A 20,468-nucleotide genomic window follows, 5' to 3' on the forward strand; every position below is an offset into this window, starting at 1 on the left:
CCATAGTTCTTCAGTCACTCTGTCTACCAGATCTAGTCCCTTGAATCTATTTGTCATCTCCACTATATAATCATAAGGGATTTGAGTTAGGTCATTGGTCTAGTGGTTTTCTCCACTTTCTTCAGTTTGAGCCTGAATTTTGCAATAAGGAGCTAATGATCTGAGCCACAGTCAGCTCCAGGTCTTGTTTCTTTGCTGACTGTATAGAGCTGCTTCATCTTCAGCTGCAAAGAATATAATCAATCTGGTTTCAGTGTTGACCATCTGGTGATGTCCATGTGTAAAGCTGTCTCTTGTGCTGTTGGATGAGGGTGTTTGCTATGACCAGTGAGTTCTCGTGGCAAAACTTTGTTTGCCTTTGGAAGTGAAAGTGAAGTCGCTCAGCCGTGTCCAAATCTTTTCAACCCCATGGACTGTAGCCTGCTAGGCTCCTTGGTCCATGGAATTGTTAGCCTTTACCCTGCTTCATTTTGTACGCCAAGGTCCAACTTGCCGTTACTCCAGGTATCTCTTGACTTCCTGCTTTTGCATTCCAGTTCTCTATGATGAATAGGACATCTTGTTTTTTGGTGTTAGTTCTAGGAGGTCTTGTAGGTCTTCATAAACCCATTCAACTTCAGCTTCTTTGGCATTAGTGGTTGGGGCATAGACTTGGATTACTGTGATGTTGAATGGTTTGCCTTGGAAACGAACAGAGGTCATTCTGTCATTTTTTAGACTGCACCCAAATACTTCATTTCAGACTCTTTTGTTGAAAATGAGGGCTGCTCCAGTCTATGCCAACTACATGTGTTCATGGGAGGATGGCTGGATATGAATTATAAATGTCACTCATATATTCATATACGTTTGTACACCAGATTTCCAAATCTAGTTGCTTCCCCTCATCTCCAGGGAAAACACCACTCCTGCCATTCTGATAGCAGTTCTACCGTGGGAGTTTGTATTAAATATAAGTTGATGATAAAGATAAAAATATTAGGTCTTGATAGTTTTCTTCCAGTGATACAGATCTTTTTTAAAAAAAACTTACTGTTTTGTTTTTGGCTCTGCCAAGGCTTGCCAGATCTCAGATCTCCAGCCAGGGATTGAACCTGGGCCCCTGGCAGTGGAAGCGCTGAGCTCTCACTGCCAGGAATTCCCACTGTCATCATCGTTTGCTAGGAAGGGCTTCCCTGGTGACTCAGACAGTAAAGAATCTGCCTGCAATGTGGGAGACCCAGGTTCGATCCCTGTGTTGGGAAGATCCCCTGGAGAATTAACTGGCAACCCACTCCATTATTCTTGCCTGGAGAATCCCATGGGCAGAGGAACCTTCAAAGACGAGCAACCAATGCTTTTCTGCAGAAAGGAAGGAAAGTTAGACCTACAGAAGAATAAGCAGCATCTCAGGCTTGACAAGCTTTCCTAAGAAGTCTTTTTTCCCTTCTCTGCAGAGAACCCCTAACATGGGAATGAGTTTGACTGGTGAAATATGCGCCCGTGCAACTCTTATTCTCTATTTTCTATAATCACCATCTGAAACCAGTAAGTAAAGTACACCACAGTCTAATGTATCTCAATATTCATCTTCATACTTTAAAATAAACATGCTTTCTTGGCGAGAAGTTTTCTATTTAAATTGCATGTTATGTATGATACCAGTTTTTAAAAATTGTGTGTATGTGCGCATACATAGGGAAAAAAAAGTCTATATGTGTGTTTACCAAGATGTTGATGATGGTTTTCTTTCAGTAGTATGTATAACTTCTCTTTATACTCATCTGTATTTTTTACAAAGATTATTGATTTCTTTAATATTCAGAAAATTGCTAATTAAACACAAAATGTTTATGTATAGCCTTTTCAAATGGCCTTCCTTGTCTCTCTGATTCACTGGAGTTTGTACCTATTCTTTCAATAAGTAATGAATACCTGTCATGTTCAAGGTCCTGTGCTAATGGCTGTTAGATACTTTTGCTGTTTGACAAAACCCAAGCCCGCCAGCTCACAGATATTCACAGAGTGCCTGCGATGTGTTCATAGCTGCCCAGTAGGAGCTCTGGATCCAGGAGTGAACAAGAGAGCGTTCTGTCTCCAGGAGCTTATATGCTATAACCATGTAAACGGATAGTAAATCATGGTGTCCAAGACATATGTTATGAAGAACATTTGGGGTTAATATCACAAAGAGTGACTAGGAGGGTGGGGCTGCTTTAGCTGAGGGTTTGTGGAAGGCCTCAACTGATGGCCTTCAACCCAAACGTGACTGAAAAGGTCACGTTTGGGTTGAAGTTAAAAATGAGAAGGAGAGGCTTTGTGAAGATATGACCTTGAGCAGAAGGAACAGCAGAAGGGAAAGACCCAAGATGAGGGCAAGCTTGGTTTGTTCGGGGAAAACAACAAAAGTTGGCAGAGTGCCGAGAAGGAAGAGGTGTAAACTGAAGCCAGTGGGGCAGCCTTCCAGGCCACAGCACAGCATGCAGATGCCATTCTCTGTTGCAACGAGAGGTTTATGCTAAGTTCTAACTAGAGCAGTGATGTTGTCTCATTCACATTTGAGAAAGATCCTGCTGGCTTCTGGGTTAACAGTTAATTTGGGGGAAGCAGAAGTGGTAGCCAGGTGCTGTTGAGGACACAGGTAGAAGTTGCTGCCTAAGGATAACAGTGGAGGAGAGATACTGAAAACTTAAAATGGGAGAATGACAGACAGATATTCCTGGGTTCCAAATTCACTGTGGACAATGACCATGAAATTAAAAGACTCTTGCTCCTTGAAAGAATAGCGATGGCAAACGTAGACAGCATATTCAAAAGCAGAGACATTACTTTGCCGACAAAGGGATGTGTGGTCAAAGCTATGGTTTTTCCAGTAGTCATGTATGGATGTGAGAGTTGGACCATAAAAAAGGCTGAGCGCCGAAGAATTGTTGGAGAAGACTCTTTCTTGGGAGTCCCTTGGACTGCAGGGCGTTCAAACCAGTCCACCCTAAAGGAGATCAGCTCTGAATATTCATTGGAAGGCCTCATGCTGTAGTACTTTGGCCACCTGATGCAAAGAGCTGACTCCTTTGAAAAGACCCTGATGCTGGGAAAGATTGAAAGCAGGAGGAGAAGGGGCCGACAGAGGATGAGATGGTTGGGAGGCATCGCAGCTCAGTGGACATGGGTTTAAGCAAACTCTGGGGGATGGTGAAGGATAAGGAATCCTGGTGTACTGCAGTCCATGGGGTCACAAAGAGTCAGACATGATTTAACAGCTGAACAACAACAACCTCCTGGTTGGAACAACAACAAAAGTACTCTCCCCGTATAGCTACTCTTCTGTTTGCACTTTTCTCAGAGTGTGGCTGAGATTGCTGTCGTCTGGCGGTATCCTTTCTCCTCTACTTTTGTATGAACTCCCTGAGTTCTGGGTAGACACATGTCTATTCGGTTGTCAACTACATATCCCAGTTTTCCTTGTTACTGGGAGGGACCTTGACCATTTAGACCATCGGGAAATGAAGTAATGTATGCTTAGCCTAGATTATCTCAAGGACACAGCCCTTGGTAAACTCTTCACTCTTCCCTTGGGCTGAAACTCAGACGTGGCTCAGCAGGGCGTGACCCCAGGGCGTGAGAACATCCCCCTAGTGCATGGTACAGCACCAGCTGCAAGGACAGACTTCCCTGAATGACGTCATGGGACAGCCCTCTGTCTGGCCTCAGCGCTCGCCTTCAATCCGGATCACATGAGCAAAAGAAACTTTTTTCTTCTTAGAGCTCTTCTATATTCTAGGGCGTTTTGGTTAGAACCGTTTATATCCCATACCTTCCGCAAATGGGGAGCTTTGGGGAAGCCAAAAGAAGTATTTACAGCAGAGAAATCAGGGAATGGCATATGCCATTGGGCTGATCAGTGCCCTCTTATTTGGAATAGGAAGAAAGCATAACCGAATCTGAAAAACTATATATAGATATGAATCTACTGCATCTACTCCAAAGCCCTACGGCTATACCCAAGCCTTGGGAGAGTTCTGACACCCAGCTAAGATTTAGGGTGAGCAATAAAGGAACATTCCAGTCCTGAGCTCTGTATAAAATTGTTTGTGATAAACTGATTTAGAAAAAAAGAAACTGAAAAATAAAATAGGCTTGTTTTCTTTACCAGTCATTTTAAAGAAACTTACATTTTGAATTAATTATTCCAAGTGAAGAAGTATGTATAGGTGACACATAAATGGAAGACACACCAAGTTCTATATCAGTGGATCACGTTTCCACACAAGCCCTTATTCCTGCATCTGTACTGGGTGGCTGCAGCCAACTGTTGTCATCTGGTTACACAGTACCTTAATTTGGAACCTTGCTAATTTTTTAAAAAGCCTATATCAAGATTATGAAGCTTTACAAAGTGAATTAAGTAATACTAATATTACATTAGGTAAGGAAATACTCTTCAACATGGAAGAAACACAAGCTCTCTTAGAGGGTTTTTTGTAGAATTAAAAAAGAGAATATACGTTAAGCACCCAGCAAAAAATGTTGTTAATTTCTCCCTTTCCTATACATACTAAATTATTTGGCTTTCAAATTCCAACACACTCTGAAATCTGCCATGAATCCCCGAAAGAATGATCATTCCCAGTAAGCTGGTAATTTGGCTTTTCTACATTTCTCAGTATAGGATTGGAGTGAAAGGTGGGAGGGAAAGGACGCTAACACTTATGGAGCATCTACCATGTGGACACTCTAGGTTGGTTATTTCCTCTGATTCTCATAATTCAGTGTGGTGATACCATCATTCTTTTTTTTGTAAACTATTGAAGTGTAGTTAATTTACAATACTGTATAGTTTCAGGTGAACAGCAGAGTGATTCGGTTATATTTTTCACATTATATTCCATTAAAAATTATTCTAAGAGAATGATTATAGTTCCCTGTGCTCTTCAGTAAATCTTTGTTGCTTATTTGTTTTATTTGATGTGTAGTTGTTTGTATCTGTTAATCTCATACGTTAAAAAGTGATTTTAGTTTTTATTGGAATGTCATTGATTTACAATATTGTGTTAGTTTCAGATGTACAGCAAAGTGAATCAGTTATATATATATATAAATACATATGTGTAATTCATGTATACGTACACACACACACACACACACACACATATATCCACTCTTTTTCAGATTCTTTTCCCACATAGATCACTACAGAGTATTGAGTAGAGTTTCCTATGCTATACAATAGGTCCTTATTGGTTATCTTTTTTATATATAGTAGTGTGTATATCGGAGAAGGCGATGGCACCCCACTCCAGTGCTCTCGCCTGGAAAACCCCATGGACGGAGGAGCCTGGAAGGCTGCGGTCCATGGGGTCGCGAAGAGTTGGGCACGACTGAGCGACTTCACTTTCACTTTTCACTTTCATGCATTGGAGAAGGCAGTGGCACCCCACTCCAGTGTTCTTGCCTGGAGAACCCCAGGGACAGAGTCCAGGGGGTCGCAAAGAGTCGGGCACAACTGAGCGACTAAGCACAGCACAGTATGTATATGGCGGTTTCACTCTCCTAGTTTACCCCCTGCTTACCCGCTGATGACCTTTGTTTGTTGTCTATGTATATAACTGTTTCTATTTTGTAAATAAGTTCACTTGTACTTTTTTTTAGATTCCACATATAAGCAATATCATATCCCATACTCTTTAATTTGTCCCTTCCTTCCTTTTCCCTCCCTCTCTTTCCTTTTTTCTTTTCCTTTCCTCTCTTTTTCTATGTCTCTGAGTCTGTTTCTGTTTTATATATACATTTATTTGTATTATTTTTTAGATTCAAAATATAAGTGATATTTATCTTTCTCTGAGTTGCTTCACTAAGTATAATATTCTCTGTGTTCATCCCTGTTGCTGCAAATGGCAATATTTCATTCTTTTTATGGCTGAGTAGTATTCCATTGTGTATGTATATATTTTATATATATCTTAATATATATATATATGCTGCTGCTGCTGCTAAGTCACTTCAGTCATGTCTGACTCTATGTGACCCCATAGATGGCAGCCCACCAGGCTCCGCCGTCCCTGGGATTCTCCAGGCAAGAACACTGGAGTCGGTTGCCATTTCCTTCTCCAATGTGTGAAAGTGAAAATGAAGTTGCTCAGTCGTGTCTGACTCTTAGCGACCCATGGACTGCAGCCCACCAGGCTCCTCTGTCCCTGGGCTACGTCTTCTTAATCCAGTGATCTGTCGATGGGCACTTGGATTGTTTCTGTGTCTTGGCTGTTGTCAGTGGTGCCGCTATAAAAACTGGTGTGCATTTATCTTTTTTAATTAGAGTTTTTTTTTTCTTGATACATACCGAGGACTAGGATTGCTGGATCGTATTATAGCTCCGTTTTTAGTATTTTGAGGAATCTCTACACTGCTCTCCATAGTGGCTGCCCCGGTTTACATTCCCCCAACAGTGTAGGAGGACTCCCTTTTCTTCACACCCTCTCCAGCAGTTATTATTTGTAGGCTCTTCAGTGATGGCCATTCTGACCAGTGTGAGGAGCTATCTCAATGTAGCTTTGATTTGCATTGCTGTAATAATTTGTGATGTCAGGCATCTCTTCATGTGTGTGTTGGGCATCTGTCTGTCTTCTTTGGAAAAATGTCTGTTAGGTCTTCTACCCATTTTTTAATCAGGTGGTTTGTATTTTCAATACTGTACTGTATGCACTGTCTGTATATTTGGAATATTAAGTTCTTGTTGGTAACATCATTTGCAAATATTTTCTCCCATTCCCCAGATTTTTTCATTTTTTTATGAATTTCCTTTGTTGTGCAAAAGCTTTTAAATTTGATTCGGTCCCACTTGCTTATTTTTGCTTTTATTTGTTTTGCCTTGGGAGATAGGCTCAAAGAAAATATTGCTACAATTTATGTCAGAGTGTTAAACGCCATTCCTATTTTAACGATAAAGAAACCTGGTTTGACAGAGGTTAATAAACTCCTTACTCTATCATATAACTGATAACTGGTTGTTAATCACTGAGCTAAAATTTGGCTCCAAAGCTTACCTTCTGGCTGCACCTCTGGAGTGTCTGAGCCTCACAGTGCACAGAATGCAAGGTTGTATGCCCCAGTCCCAAACATGGTGGTAGACCCCAAAACCACTTTCTTTTTTTTTTTTAATTTTTATTTTTACTTTATTTTACTTTACAATACTGTATTGGTTTTGCCATACATTGACATGAATCCACCACGGGTGTACATGCGATCCCAAACATGAACCCCCCCCTCCCACCTCCCTCCCCACAACATCCCTCTGGGTCATCCCCATGCACCAGCCCCAAGCATGCTGTATCCTGCATCAGACATAGACTGGTGATTCGATTCTTACATGATAGTATACATGTTTCAGTGCCATTCTCCCAAATCATTCCACCCTCTCCCTCTCCCTCTGAGTCCAAAAGTCCGCTATACACATCTGTGTCTCTTTGGCTGTCCTGCATACAGGGTCATCATTGCCATCTTTCTAAATTCCATATATATGCGTTAGTATACTGTATTGGTGTTTTTCTTTCTGGCTTACTTCACTCTGTATAATCGGCTCCAGTTTCATCCATCTCAACAGAACTGATTCAAATGTATTCTTTTTAATGACTGAGTAATACTCCATTGTGTATATGTACCACAGCTTTCTTATCCATTCATCTGCTGATGGACATCTAGGTGGTTTCCATGTCCTGGCTATTATAAACAGTGCTGTGATGAACATTGGGGTACACATGTCTCTTTCCTCGGTGTGTATGCCCAGCAGTGGGATTGCTGGGTCATCAGGCAGTTCTATTTGCAATTTTTTAAGGAATCTCCACAGTGTTCTCCATAGTGGCTGTACTAGTTTGCATTCCCACCAACAGTGTAGGAGGGTTCCTTTTCTCCACACCCTCCAAAACCACTTTCTACTCTCAATTTTCTATTTTAGTCCCTGGCACAATTAATCATTTTCTCCTCTGTATTCCCATGTGACACCTTTAAATTTTTAAAATTCTATTTATGTGTATTTATTTTGGGTTGTGCTGGATCTTCGTTGCCTCGCAGGCTTTTCTCTGATTGTGGCGAGTGGGAGCTGCTGTATAGTTGCAGTGCATGGGCTTCTTATTGCAGTGGCTATTCTTGCTGTGGAACACGAGCTCTAGGGCATGCGGGCTTCAGCAGTCCCAGCTCCCAGGTTCCAGAGCACAATCTCAACGCAGTGGCGAAGGGGCTTAGTTGCTCCTTTGTCGGGGTCCAGCCCCGGTGGATCCAGGGAATTTGAAGGGGAGACAGCGTCAGCAAGGAGAGATTTATTTATTTAGAAATATAAAGAGAGGTTAGGAAAGAATAGTGTAGTAGGAAAATTAGTGGAGAAAGGAGGCTGAATAACTTGGTTTACGCGGAGAACCAATAAAACTCCAAGACAAGGAGTTTGCACCGTCTGCGTAGGCCACCAGCACCCGCTTGAATAGCGGACGGTGCCCCGCCTTGGGCTCCCTCTCACGTGGGTCTTAGAAGCCATGGCAAATGAGTAGACTCAGTGAGCCTCCACGCTCCAGATGGGAATTCAGCCAGAAAAGGGAGAAAAGAACGACATGGGGGAGCCAAGCATCGGTGCCAGACCCACAACCTTATTTTCAAAAGCAGCTTATATACCCCAAGTTATACATAAAGAAATAAGGGAATAAGCAGAGTTATGCAGGGGCAGCAGTCCTGACCCTTATTGAGATCAGGCTTGCTTTTTGCATACCTTCCCGTATACAGAAGGTCTCAGGTGGTTTTACATCATCTTCTGGCTAGGGGGCCTGTTAACATTTTTATGGTTCTTTTCCTAGATAAATGTCTATCAACCAGAAAACTCTTTTTCCCTTAAAGTGTTTTTTCTTAATCTGCATCACCCTCAAAGCACTAAATAAAGTTACATTCCTGTAGAACAAAGGTGCAGTGGGTTATAACAAAGAAAGTACTTAACTCAGAGATCTAATGTTGCTAATGCCAGGGCTACTACCTGTTTTTTCTACATGCCAACTATATCAACAAATAAAAGATATGAAAATTTGGCAGCAAGTATTGGCTCAGCAAATAAAACCCTTAATCAGTCCTATTCTAATGATTTTGACTCCTTGGAAGCCCCTACATTTCTAGGATGTTTTAAGCTTCCTGTACCTCTTGCAGTCAGGAGGCTGCAAACAATCACATGCACAGCTGTAAGAGTCTGGCAGGCAGGCTAGAAAGCCATCAGAGGGGCTTTTGGATTAAAACACTCTTATTATGCCCAGGAGACTTATTATCTAAAAGCTCTAAATTAACTTTTTCCAGAAAAGGTGGTGGGGGGACAGCCCCCTGTTAACGTCAGAAGAGTAGGTGGAAAGCATAACACAGTAAGGCAGGCAGACTCTGGTTTTGGGGGTAGATGCTTGAGAAAATCCAGGGCGGGGGACCCCTGAGGCCTGATCTCGCCTTTGTGTTTTGTCAGGCCCCCTTCCTCATGACCTTTGCCACGGGCAGGATTCCCCATGCTGGCTCCCAGCACTCCTTGGCATGTGAGATCTTCCTGGATCAGGGAATGAACCTGTGTCTCCTGCATTGGCAGGTGGATTCTTTACCACTGAGCCACCAGGCAAGCCCCCATTTAACATCTTATATATCTTATATGGGGAATAATTATTGGTTTACAGACCTATTCATGGTTGCCTCCCGTGGACTGACAGCTTTACATCAAACATTTAGGCAAACATTTTGACATCTGTGTATTCTTTGTGTCTCATTCAATACCTGCACATAGCAGGTACCTAATGAATGGATAGCGGGTACCTAATGAATGTTTCAGAGAAGGCAATGGCACCCCACTCCAGAACTCTTGCCTGGAAAATCCCATGGACGGAGGAGCCTGGTGGGCTGCAGTCCATGGGGTCGCTAAGAGTCAGACTGAAGCAACTTAGCAGCAGCAGCAGCAGCAGCAATGAATGTTTAGTGAAGCACCAACAGATTCCCCAACAGCAATCATCTATCACCATACAGTTGTCCATGACCAGTCTCAGGTCTGTCTTTGAGTTATCGTCAACCCAGGCCCCTAAGCCTTGAGGAAAGCTTCAGGGTTTCCATGAGTTAGCAGCTGTCACACGTGTGTGAAAACGTGCGAAGCACTGTGTGTCAGAATTGTTACACATCGAGTAATATAAACAAAGGCCTTTTGAAGTTGTGTTTTAAGGTAACTGCAGAAACCTTTCTCAGTAAATGAGAAAACAGCTCTCTCCCTCTGCCTTGCTTTGATGTATTAAAAGGTTCTGAAAGGCAATCCATGTACACACACACACATCCACACATACAATGAGAGCTAGCATTAACCCTCCAGTATCAGGGACCTCCTGAACTGCAATCTCACTGCATGAAGTCTGAGTAACAATAGTAAACATCAGAGGAGCTTTCACAACAAATTCTTTAAACAAATTCACAGCTGTCAGCCATGATACGAGATTTAATTAGGCCACCCTGAGTTGCGCTGCATACAATCTTTACTGTAATTAGGCTCTTTGTTATACGCATCGTGTGGCCACTGAGGGAAGGTCCTTACACGGCACACTCTCCCATGGGTAATCACACCCTGGGCCCAATAAACCTGACGGCAACTGGCAAAGAAAATACATGGTTTCTTCCCCTGCATGGTAATACGAAATGAACAAGTAGTGCCTGGATCCTACTCATTTTCATTTTTTTTGTCAAAATGTCCTTTGTACGATCTTGCTGAGTCCACAAGAGCATGTAACAGAGTTATCACTCTCAGTCTGACAACACGAGGAAGAAAGTTAGGAAGTCGACCTCATTTCTGTAGAGCTCTGCGCTGTGATTGCTATTCAGCGCTGGCATAGTGTCAAGAACTCTGAAGAGTCTGATACTGTGCTCTGCGAGCTGACAAGTTAGCCTGCCATAGTTTCAGGTGTTCTGGTAGAAGAAATAAGAAAAGAAGAAAAATCAGAGACAAAGGACAGTTTATTATTCATAGCAATAGTGGGCGAACCAACTGTTTTGGCCTGGGGTTGCCATTAGGAGAAAAGCAAAAGCATCTTACCTGGGAATGGTCAGGGAAGAGTCCTAAAATTTTTAATTAGGACTCTGTGTGTGTGTGTGCACACTCAGTTGTATCCAACTCTGTGATCCCGTGGGCTGTAGCCCTCCAGGCTCCTCTGTCCGTGATTTTCCAGGCAGGAATACTGGAGTGGGTTGCCATGCCCAACTCCAAGGGATCTTCCTGACCCAGGGATCGAACCATTCCCTTGCATTTCCTGCATTGGCAGGTGAATTCTTTACCACTGCACCACATGGGAAGCCCAGATAGGACTATATATTGTGCTAATAACTTCCTACCCCTTTCATCCTAATCGTTACCCTGGAAGCAACTGAGAGAAAGGGATCCCCTTATGGGGAGAGTTGCATTTAGTGATCTAATCATCTTCCTAAGGTGTGTGGACCAGGAGGAGGTGAAGGAGGTAGAGCTGGAAATACTGTTGAGTCAATTATCTAGGAGCCCATTTCAGAGTTCAGCAGTACGAGATGCCTGTGGATGGCAGGAAGCGTGGAAGGCCCATCAGATACCTTGACTGTTAGCCCATTGTTTTCTGGCTTGTGATAAAAAGCACACCATTGTCAGACTGTAGATGGTCCAGAGAGCCAAAACCTTCAACTGGATTAGTTTCAAGGGCCACAGTAGGCTCAAACACATCTTTATTAATCAAAGTTGGAACCACTACAATCAAAACATTTTTGCCACCAGGAAATGTTTGCTTATTCCTGTAACACAAACATCTGTGCTTTAGGATTCGATGAACTCTTGGAAAGCATTTTCTGTATTCTGCTGGTTGTGGAAGCCTTTTCACTGCAAAAAGTTGTCAAGATACTTGAAGAAGTGGTAGTCGGTTGGCGTCAGGTGAATATGGCGGATGAGGCAAAATTTCATATCCAAATTTATTCACCTTTTGACATGGTGGTTGTGCAGTGTGCAACTGGCACTGTCGTGGAGAAGAACTGGGCCTTTCTGTTGACCAGTGCTGGCTATAGGCACTGCAGCTATCAGTTTGCTGAGCACACTTCTCAGATGTAATGGCTTCATCAGGATTCAGGAAGCTGTAGTGGATCAGACCAGCAGCAGACCACTAAACGGTGACCATGCCTTTTTTTGGTGCAAGTTTGGCTTTGGGAAGTGCTTTGGAGCTTCTTCTTGGTCCAGCCGCTGAGCTGCTTGTTGCCGGTTGTCATATAAAATCCACTTTTTGTCACATGTCAATCCAGTGGAGAAATGTTTCATCGTTGTTGCATACAAGACAACACTTCAAAACGACATTTTTAAAAACTTTCTATCAGCTCATGAGGCACCCACATATCATCGAGCTTTTTCACCTTTCCAATTTGCTTCAAATGCCTGGTGACCGTAGAATGCTCGACATTGAGTTCTTGGGTAATTTTTCGTGTAGTTTCAAGAGGATCAGTTTCAGTGATGCTCTCGGTTGTCAACTTCCGATGGCCAGCCACTGCCCTCCTCATCTTCAAGGCCCTTGTCTCCTTGGCAAAAGTTCTTGAACCACCACTGCACTGTACATTTGTTAGCAGTTTCTGGGCCAGATGCATTGCTGATGTTGAAAGTTGTCTCCACTGTTTTACAACCCATTTTGAACTCAAATAAGAAAATCACTTGAATTTGCTTTTTGTCTAACATCATTTCCATAGTCTAAAATAAATATAAAATAAGCATCAAGTAAAACAGTAAAGAATCTACCTGCAGTGGGGGACACTTGAGTTCGATCCCTGGGTTGGAAAGATCCTCTGGAGGAGGGCATGGCAACTCACTCCAGTATTCTTGCCTGGAGAATCCCCATGGACAGAGGAGCCTGGAGGGCTGCAGTCCATGGGGTTGTAAAGAGTCAGACACGACTGAGCAACTAAGCACAGCACAATGTCATTAGCAAAAAAAAAAAAAAGGAGAGATGTGTATTAAAATGATATGTAACATAACCACATTTATTTAAGAATGTATTCCATATCAAATGGCAAAGTTCAGCAGTGCAAAACTATAGTTACTTTTGCACCAAGCTAGTAATAGGGCATAAAGTTTCCCCCAAAGGAACAGGTACCACTTCTATGTGTAAAATCTAGGTGCTGTGGAAGCCAAGCTGGTTGTGTTCTTGAAGGTACTATTTTCATTTGACAAGTGAAACTTATTGGGACTGTCCCCCTCTGTTAGTCATTGAATCTGAGTTGACTCACCCAAAATAGGAATATCACATCAGAGTCACAAGGTTTCCATGGGTCAGGCATTCAGTGTTGATAAGAGCACAGTAGCAAGCTGATAGCTACTTTAAAAAAAAGATCTTTGGTAGTTGCATCAGGGACGTAGTGAATCTACAACCCCGCTGGAGCATCCCTAGGTGGAGACAGCCTCCTTTTGCTAGAGGCTGCAGTCAACAAAACCATAAGCCACAGAATTTTGTAACTCAGAGGGATCATTAGAGATTTGGGCCCCCAGATTAGAGAGTGTGTTATTTCAATAACTTACCATACAGCTTCCAATGCAGTCTCTTGGTTTGGGCCTCATCCAAAGGATGCTAATTTGCAAGTTAGCGCATGTAAAGAACCAGATAGAATCCCCAGGTGAGGCTGATACTGTCTCCAGTACTCAAACTGTCCTACATGGGCCTTCTTTTTGGTGATAGAAGGGCAAAGAGACAGCAGGTTTTTTGTTTTCTTTTTTTTTTCTGCCAGAGATACAGAGTATTGTGAATCTACCCTCATTATTTCAAGAAACTTTAATTGGTCATCAGACTCCTGAGTTTTTGTCTGGATTTATCAATAAATTTCCACTTTATCAATAAATTTCCACTTTATCAATAAAATTGCCACTTCTGTCAATAGGGATATGATCTATATGCAGGTCAGGAAACAACAGTTAAAACTGGACATGGAACAACAGACTGGTTCTAAATAGGAAAAGGACTACATCAAGGCTGTATATTGTCACCCTGCTTATTTAACTTATATGCAGAGTACATCATGAGAACTGCTGGGCTGGAAGAAGAACAAGCTGGAATCAAGATTGCCAGGAGAAATATCAATAACCTCAGATATGCTGGTGACACCACCCTTATGGCAGAAAGTGAAGAGAAACTAAAAAGCCTCTTGATGAAAGTGAAAAAGGAGAGTGAAAAGGTTGACTTAAAGCTCAACATTCAGAAAACGAAGATCATGGCATCTGGTCCCATCACTTCATGGGAAATAGATGGGGAAACAGTGGAAACAGTGTTAGACTTTATTTTGGGGTGCTCCAAAATCACTGCAGATAGTGATTGCAGCCATGAAATTAAAAGACAGTTACTCCTTGGAAGAAAATTATAACCAACCTAGATATCATATTAAAAAACACAGACATTACTTTGCCAACGAAGGTCTGTCTAGTCAAGGCTATGGTTTTTCCGGTGGTCATGTATGTATGTGAAGAAAGCTGAGCGCCGAAGAATTTGCTTTTGAACTGTGATGCTGGAGAAGACTCTTGAGAGTCCCTTGGACTGCAAGGAGATCCAACCAGTTCATCCTAAAGGAGATCAGTCCTGGGTGTTCATTGGAAGGACTGATGCTGAAGCTGAAACTCCAATACTTTGGCCACCTCATGCAAAGAGTTGACTCATTGGAGAGGACCCTGATGCTGGGAGGGATTGAGGGCAGGAGGAGAAGGGGACAACAGAGGATGAGATGGATAGATGGCATCACTGACTCGATAGACATGAGTTTGGGTAAACTCTGGGAGTTGGTGATGGACAGGGAGGCCTGGCGTGCTGTGATTCATGGGGTCGCAAAGAGTTGGACACAACTGAGTCACTGAACTGAACTGAATACTGCCGTTAAGAGTAGCTGAACTAAGGCTTCTGACTTGCCTGTTGACAAGGCATCACGTATAACAGGAGTCCCCACTCTCCAAGATCTAATGATCTGAGGTGGAGCTGATGTGATAAGAATAGAAATAAAGTGAACAATAAGTGTGATGCACTTGAATCACCCTGAAACCATCCACCTGGCCTGCCCCCTGCCAACCCTCCCCCCACCCCCACACCCCGCCACTTGCCGTCAGTGGGAAAATTGTCTTCAGTGAAACTTATCCCTGGTGCCAAAAAGGGTGGGTACTACTGACTTATGTATTGAAAACTTTGGACATTGGAGTGTAGAGGCACTCACTAGATGCTGGAAAGTGTCCCGGCAACCAAAATCAGCTGTTGCCCCACAGCATCAGCTTTGCTAGACGCTGTGACTGCACCCAAATCCATTCTACAGATTAATGGCATGTTACAGACTAATGACACCGCACCGCTGGCGCTTGATCAAGATCAGTCTCATTTGCATGGCAAGGCCTCCATGTGTGTGTAGTGCTTCTCCAGGGACACCAGATTCCCCTCAGCGTCATTAAAAATGTTCGTGTCCTATTAGCATTCTCTACATGCAGCTCTTCTCAATTGTGGAGACCCCTCTCTGGCGCTTATAGGAGAGGGAAGTAAAAGTATCAGTTCTCATTGACATGAAGATATAAAAGCAGCAGCATCTGTGCATTGAATTGACTCAAAGTGCCCCGCCCACACAGTCAGACTAGCTTCTCCTTCCCCTCTGTGAATGCTGCCCAAACCCCATTAGCTGAATCTGCGTGTATTTTCCTCCCACATGTCCAGGTATAACAGTGTCTTGGACTCCTGTGTTTAACAGAGCCGTAAAAGTCTGATTCACTCCGAGATTCCCAGCTTACTGAGATAGATGTGTATGGCCTTCGACCTTCCTTAGGGATGGGAAAATATTGACCTCCATCTCTAACTGTTTGTCCCCAGTGTGGCTGAGGTCTGAAGAGGTAAGGTAAGGTGAAGTCGCTCAGTCATGTCCGACTCTGCGACCCCGTGGACTGTAACCTACTAGGCTTCTCCATCCATGGGATTCTCCAGGCAAGAATACTGGAGTGGATTGCCATTTCCTTCTCCAGGGGATCTTCCCGACCCAGGGATCGAACCCGGGTCTCCCGCATTGGAGGCAGATGCTTTAACCTCTGAGCCACCAGGGAAGATACCTGAAGAGGCAGGATGACATCATTTCCTCATTCATCAACATTAGATACCCACTCCAGAGTACTGGCTCATTGTCAATGCCACATCTATGGTTTCCCATGGAGTTTTTCTGTGTCAGAAAAACATCTCCCCATGAAGGCCAGTGCTCCCTTATAGAAGCCAGAATCCACTGCAGAAAAAGTTTGAGAACTTTCACTGCCATCTCCAAATGGATCAGAAGTTAGCATTAGAGGTTGCAGGCGGATCTGAGTTGTGAGAAAGCCTAGTTGTTGTCATTCTTCCTTAATAAGCATTGCACACTCCGCATCCTTAACTCCTATGCAAATCAGCCGAAGCTCTGTATTTGTCTGGCTTTTGCCCATAATGATAGCAGTTTCTCTTCCTTTCATGCTCAGTGTGGATGTGGGTCCTTGTTGTAACTTGTCTAAATGCAAGTGGAACCTTCTGCCAGCTGAGATGAATTTTTTAGTGTTGTTTATTCAGTTCACTAAGTCATGTCCGACTGTGTGATGCCATGAATTGCAGCACGCCAGGCTTCCCTGTCCTTAACTATCTCCCAATTTGCTCAAACTCATATCCATTGAATTGGTGATGCTATCTAAACATCTCAACCTCTTCCACCCCCTTCTCCTCTTGCCCTCAATCTTTCCTAGCATCAGAGTCTTTTTCCATTGAGTTGGCTCTTCACATCAGGTGGCCAAAATATTGGAGCTTCAGCAACAGCATCAGTCCTTCCAATGAATATTCAGGGTTGATTTCCTTTAGGATTGACTTGTTTGATCCCCTTGCTGAGAAACGGACTCTCAAGAGTCTTCTCTAGTACCATAATTCAAAAGCAGCAATTCTTCGGTGTTCAGCCTTCTTTATGGTCCAACTCTCACATCTTTACCTTTTTACTACTGGAAAAACCATAGCTTTGACTATTCATACCTTTGTCGGCAAAGTAATGTCTCTGCTTTTGAATACATTGTCTAGGTTTGTCATAGCCTTTCTTCCAAGGAGCAAGCATATTTTAGTTTCATAGCTACAGTCACCATCCGCAGTGATTTTGGAGCCCAAGAAAATAAAATATGCCACTGTTTCTACTTTTTCCCCATCTCTTTGTCATGAAGTGATGGGACCAGATGCCATGATCTTAGTGTTTTGAATACTGAGTTTTAAGTCAGCTTTTTCACCCTCATCAAGAGGCTCTTTAGTTCCTCTTCACTTTCTGCCCCTAGAGTGGTATCGTCTGCATATCTGAGGTTGTTGATATTTCTCCCAGCAATCTTGATTCCTGTTTCATCCAGCCTGACTTTTCTCATGATGTACTCTGCATATAAGTTAAATAAGTAGGGTGATGATATACAGCCTTGAGTACTCTTTTCCCAGTTTTGAACCAGTCCGTTGTTTCACGTCCAGTTCTAACTGTTGCTTCTTGTCCTGCATACAGATTTCTCAGGAGGCAGATAAGGTGGTCTTGTATTCCCATCTATTGGCTATTACAGTGGGGTAGATTAGAATCTGACCCCTGGGTTGGTGAGGAAGTTCCTTCACCCAGAGAAGAGTTAGCAATAAGCAGGGCACTCTCTGGTCAGGCAACTGTCTCTGAAACTCCTTCCTGATAATTCAGCCTGCAAGTACCTACCAAATTCCTTCAATTTAGCAGGCAATAAAGTTTTTTTTTTTTTTTTTTTTTTTTAAAGACAAGCAAACAAACATTTGTTTCCGGTTGGCCATACCATTTGCAGTTCAATACTGATTCCCTTGGACTTTCCTCAAATCCTGTTAATTGGCCTGGGAGGCCCTCATGCTTTCTGTTTCAGAAAGCCACGTCTTTGTCACCATCCCACCATCACAGCCAAAACTGTCAAGAACCCTAACGGGTCTGACGTTTGCCCTCCCTGTAAACCAAACAGTTAGCCTGCCATAGTGTCATGATGAAAGCCTGCAACTCCCCTGTCAAAGATGAGGTTTATTACAGCACTAGCAACAACCTGAGCATCAGCACTTTTATATCAGTTCCCAGTTCCCATGGGGGGAAGAGAGTAGGATCAGGTGACCTCTGCCCATGCAGTAGGTCATGTTACAGAAGGGCCCCAAGCTCAGGGACCCAGGATCTCTTTATAATGCCAAGAAGTACGCCTGCCCTTTGTTCCAGAGAGAGAAACTACCTTCACTTCCAAGGCTGCTTGCTATACAAAACCCTGTAAAAGGAACAAAGGGTAACTCGATGCTTTGCTCACAGGTGTGCAGGAATATGAGGAACCCTCAGAGAACTGTCTCCATTAGCAAAAAGAAATAACCGGCAACAACAATGGGGGAGCGGCACTCAAATACCTGGTGACTGGGAATTACGCCCACAGCTCCTGCCATCCTGGGTTATACACCTGGACGTATTGGGAGCTGATGATCACACAAATACGTTTCCAACCTTCCACGAGAGGCTGTGGAATAAAATAAAAATCCTCACAAGAAGAGGAAGAATCTGAGAATTTCACACATCACAGTGACATCAGAAGTCAAGGGTTTTTTTTTTTTTTTTTCTATACTAGATTAAACTCAAGAGCTATTGAAAATTGTTGAAGCAGTATGATAGGCATTTGGGGATGCTTTTTACTGATCACTCTATAACTATGTGTTTTAAAGTTTTTTGTAATAATTAAACATGTCTTTAAACAATGTGAAAATAACACAATTCTCCATTGAAGAGAAAATGGTCAAGATAAAAAACCTCTAATAGTTGAAGATGGTACAGAATATTTCTCCACTAGAAAATATCTACTGTGGTAGGGAGAAGAAAGATATGTATTTTATCTATAGATATTATTGAAATTTTAGTTTTAGAAATGCTTGAAGTATTTTAAATATGGGGACAAAGACCTGGGATGAAAGAAAATCGAAGAATTGAATTTTATTGGATAGACTTAACTGCTGAAGAGATCTGGCATCTAAACCAAACATCACTAAGATTCCAGTGTTCACTGAGAACAAGGAGAAGAAGGAGCTTGCAAATGTTTACAGCAGAGATTGCTTCCATATAACAAATGGAGCAAAAACAAACTGACCGTAAGAGGACTCTAGTCATTCGTTCTTTCATTATCAACCGGGTATCACCACTGGGCTCGGTGAGTTTATTGAAAAAAAGAGAACAGGTTTAAAGATTTATTTTTTAAGAGAAGGGGAATTGCTGGAAGCCAGTGTGAGGAATCCCGCCCGTGACAAGGTCATGAGGAAGGAAGCTGACATATGCAAGGCGTGATCAGACTTCAGGGGCCCCCCTGGAATTTCCTGAGCATCCACCCCCCCAAAAAAAAATAAGAATCTGCCTGCTTTTCCACTCTTCTGATATTCTCTGGAAAAAGTCAACTCAGGGCTTTAGTCTTCTGCATTTGAAAGGGATGTTTCAGTTAAACCCCCTCTGATAGCTCTCTAGCTTGCCTACCAGGTTCCCCGGACCTCTTACAGCTTGTGAATTGCTTACAGCCCCCCAACTGCGAGAGGCACAAAGCTTAAAGCATCTTAAAGATACAGAGCCTTTTCTAAAGAGTTAAAAATCATATTGGTGATGGGTTTTCACTGTTGACTCAATGATTGCTGCCAGGCCTCCATATTCTTTATCTTTTAGGCAGCTGGGAGGATGTTAATCACTGTAAACGAGATATGGAAAAAGATATATAGTAGTTTTGATGTTAGCAGCACTAGACTTTTGAGTTAATTACTTCTCTTTGTTATATATCACTGCACTCCTCTTGTGTCCTTGCTATGTAAGAATGTAACTTTATTTAGTGCTTTCTGAGAGTGGCACCAAACCTTGGGAAGATCAACACAAATAAGTCTTCTGGTTGACAAACCCTTATCAGAAAAAAGGCTGTAAAATGTTAATTGGCCCTTTTGGCTGGAAGATGATGTAAATTACCTAAGACTTGTGTATACAATTAGGTATGCAGAGAGAAAAGCCTGGTTTTGATGAGTCTGGACTGCTAACACTGCACAATTTTGTATTACCCATTGATCTCTAAGTACAATCAAGAAAAGGTATAAAAGGCCTTCGGAACAATAGAGGCCGGAGCCAGTCGCTGGACTGGTTTCCCCCGTGTCTTTCTCTCTCTCTCTCCTTTTCTCCCTTTCCCTCTGTCTCTTCTTTACTTTAATTTCAGGCTGAATTCCCATCTGGGGCGTGGAGGCTCGCCAAGTCTACTCACTTGCCCTGGCTGTTAAGACCCGCGCTAAAGGGAGCCTAAGGCGAGGCACCCTTAGATATTCAAGCGAGCGCCGGCGGCCCAACGTAGATGGTGCAAATTCCTTGTCTGGAATTTTATTGGTCTTCCACCTAATCCAAGCTATTCAGCCCTCTTCCTCCACTTAATTCTCCTACTACACTGTTGTTTCTTAATCTATTCTTACATCAATCAATAAATAAGT

The 20,468-nt window shown here is 42.8% G+C and overlaps 1 long non-coding RNA gene across 1 annotated transcript in view; it reads left to right on the forward strand.

The window, feature by feature from the left end:
- Positions 1 to 1,434: 1,434 nt before the first annotated feature.
- The window catches only part of LOC132659306 (uncharacterized), a 60,929-nt gene continuing 41,895 nt past the window's right edge, over positions 1,435 to 20,468 (forward strand). Inside the window, exon 1 of the long non-coding RNA XR_009599583.1 lies at positions 1,435 to 1,527. This is a non-coding gene — a long non-coding RNA (uncharacterized LOC132659306). The remainder of the gene's footprint in view (positions 1,528 to 20,468) is intronic.

This window comes from Ovis aries, chromosome 2, assembly GCF_016772045.2.
Source record: "Ovis aries strain OAR_USU_Benz2616 breed Rambouillet chromosome 2, ARS-UI_Ramb_v3.0, whole genome shotgun sequence".
NCBI classification, from domain to species: domain Eukaryota; kingdom Metazoa; phylum Chordata; class Mammalia; order Artiodactyla; family Bovidae; genus Ovis; species Ovis aries.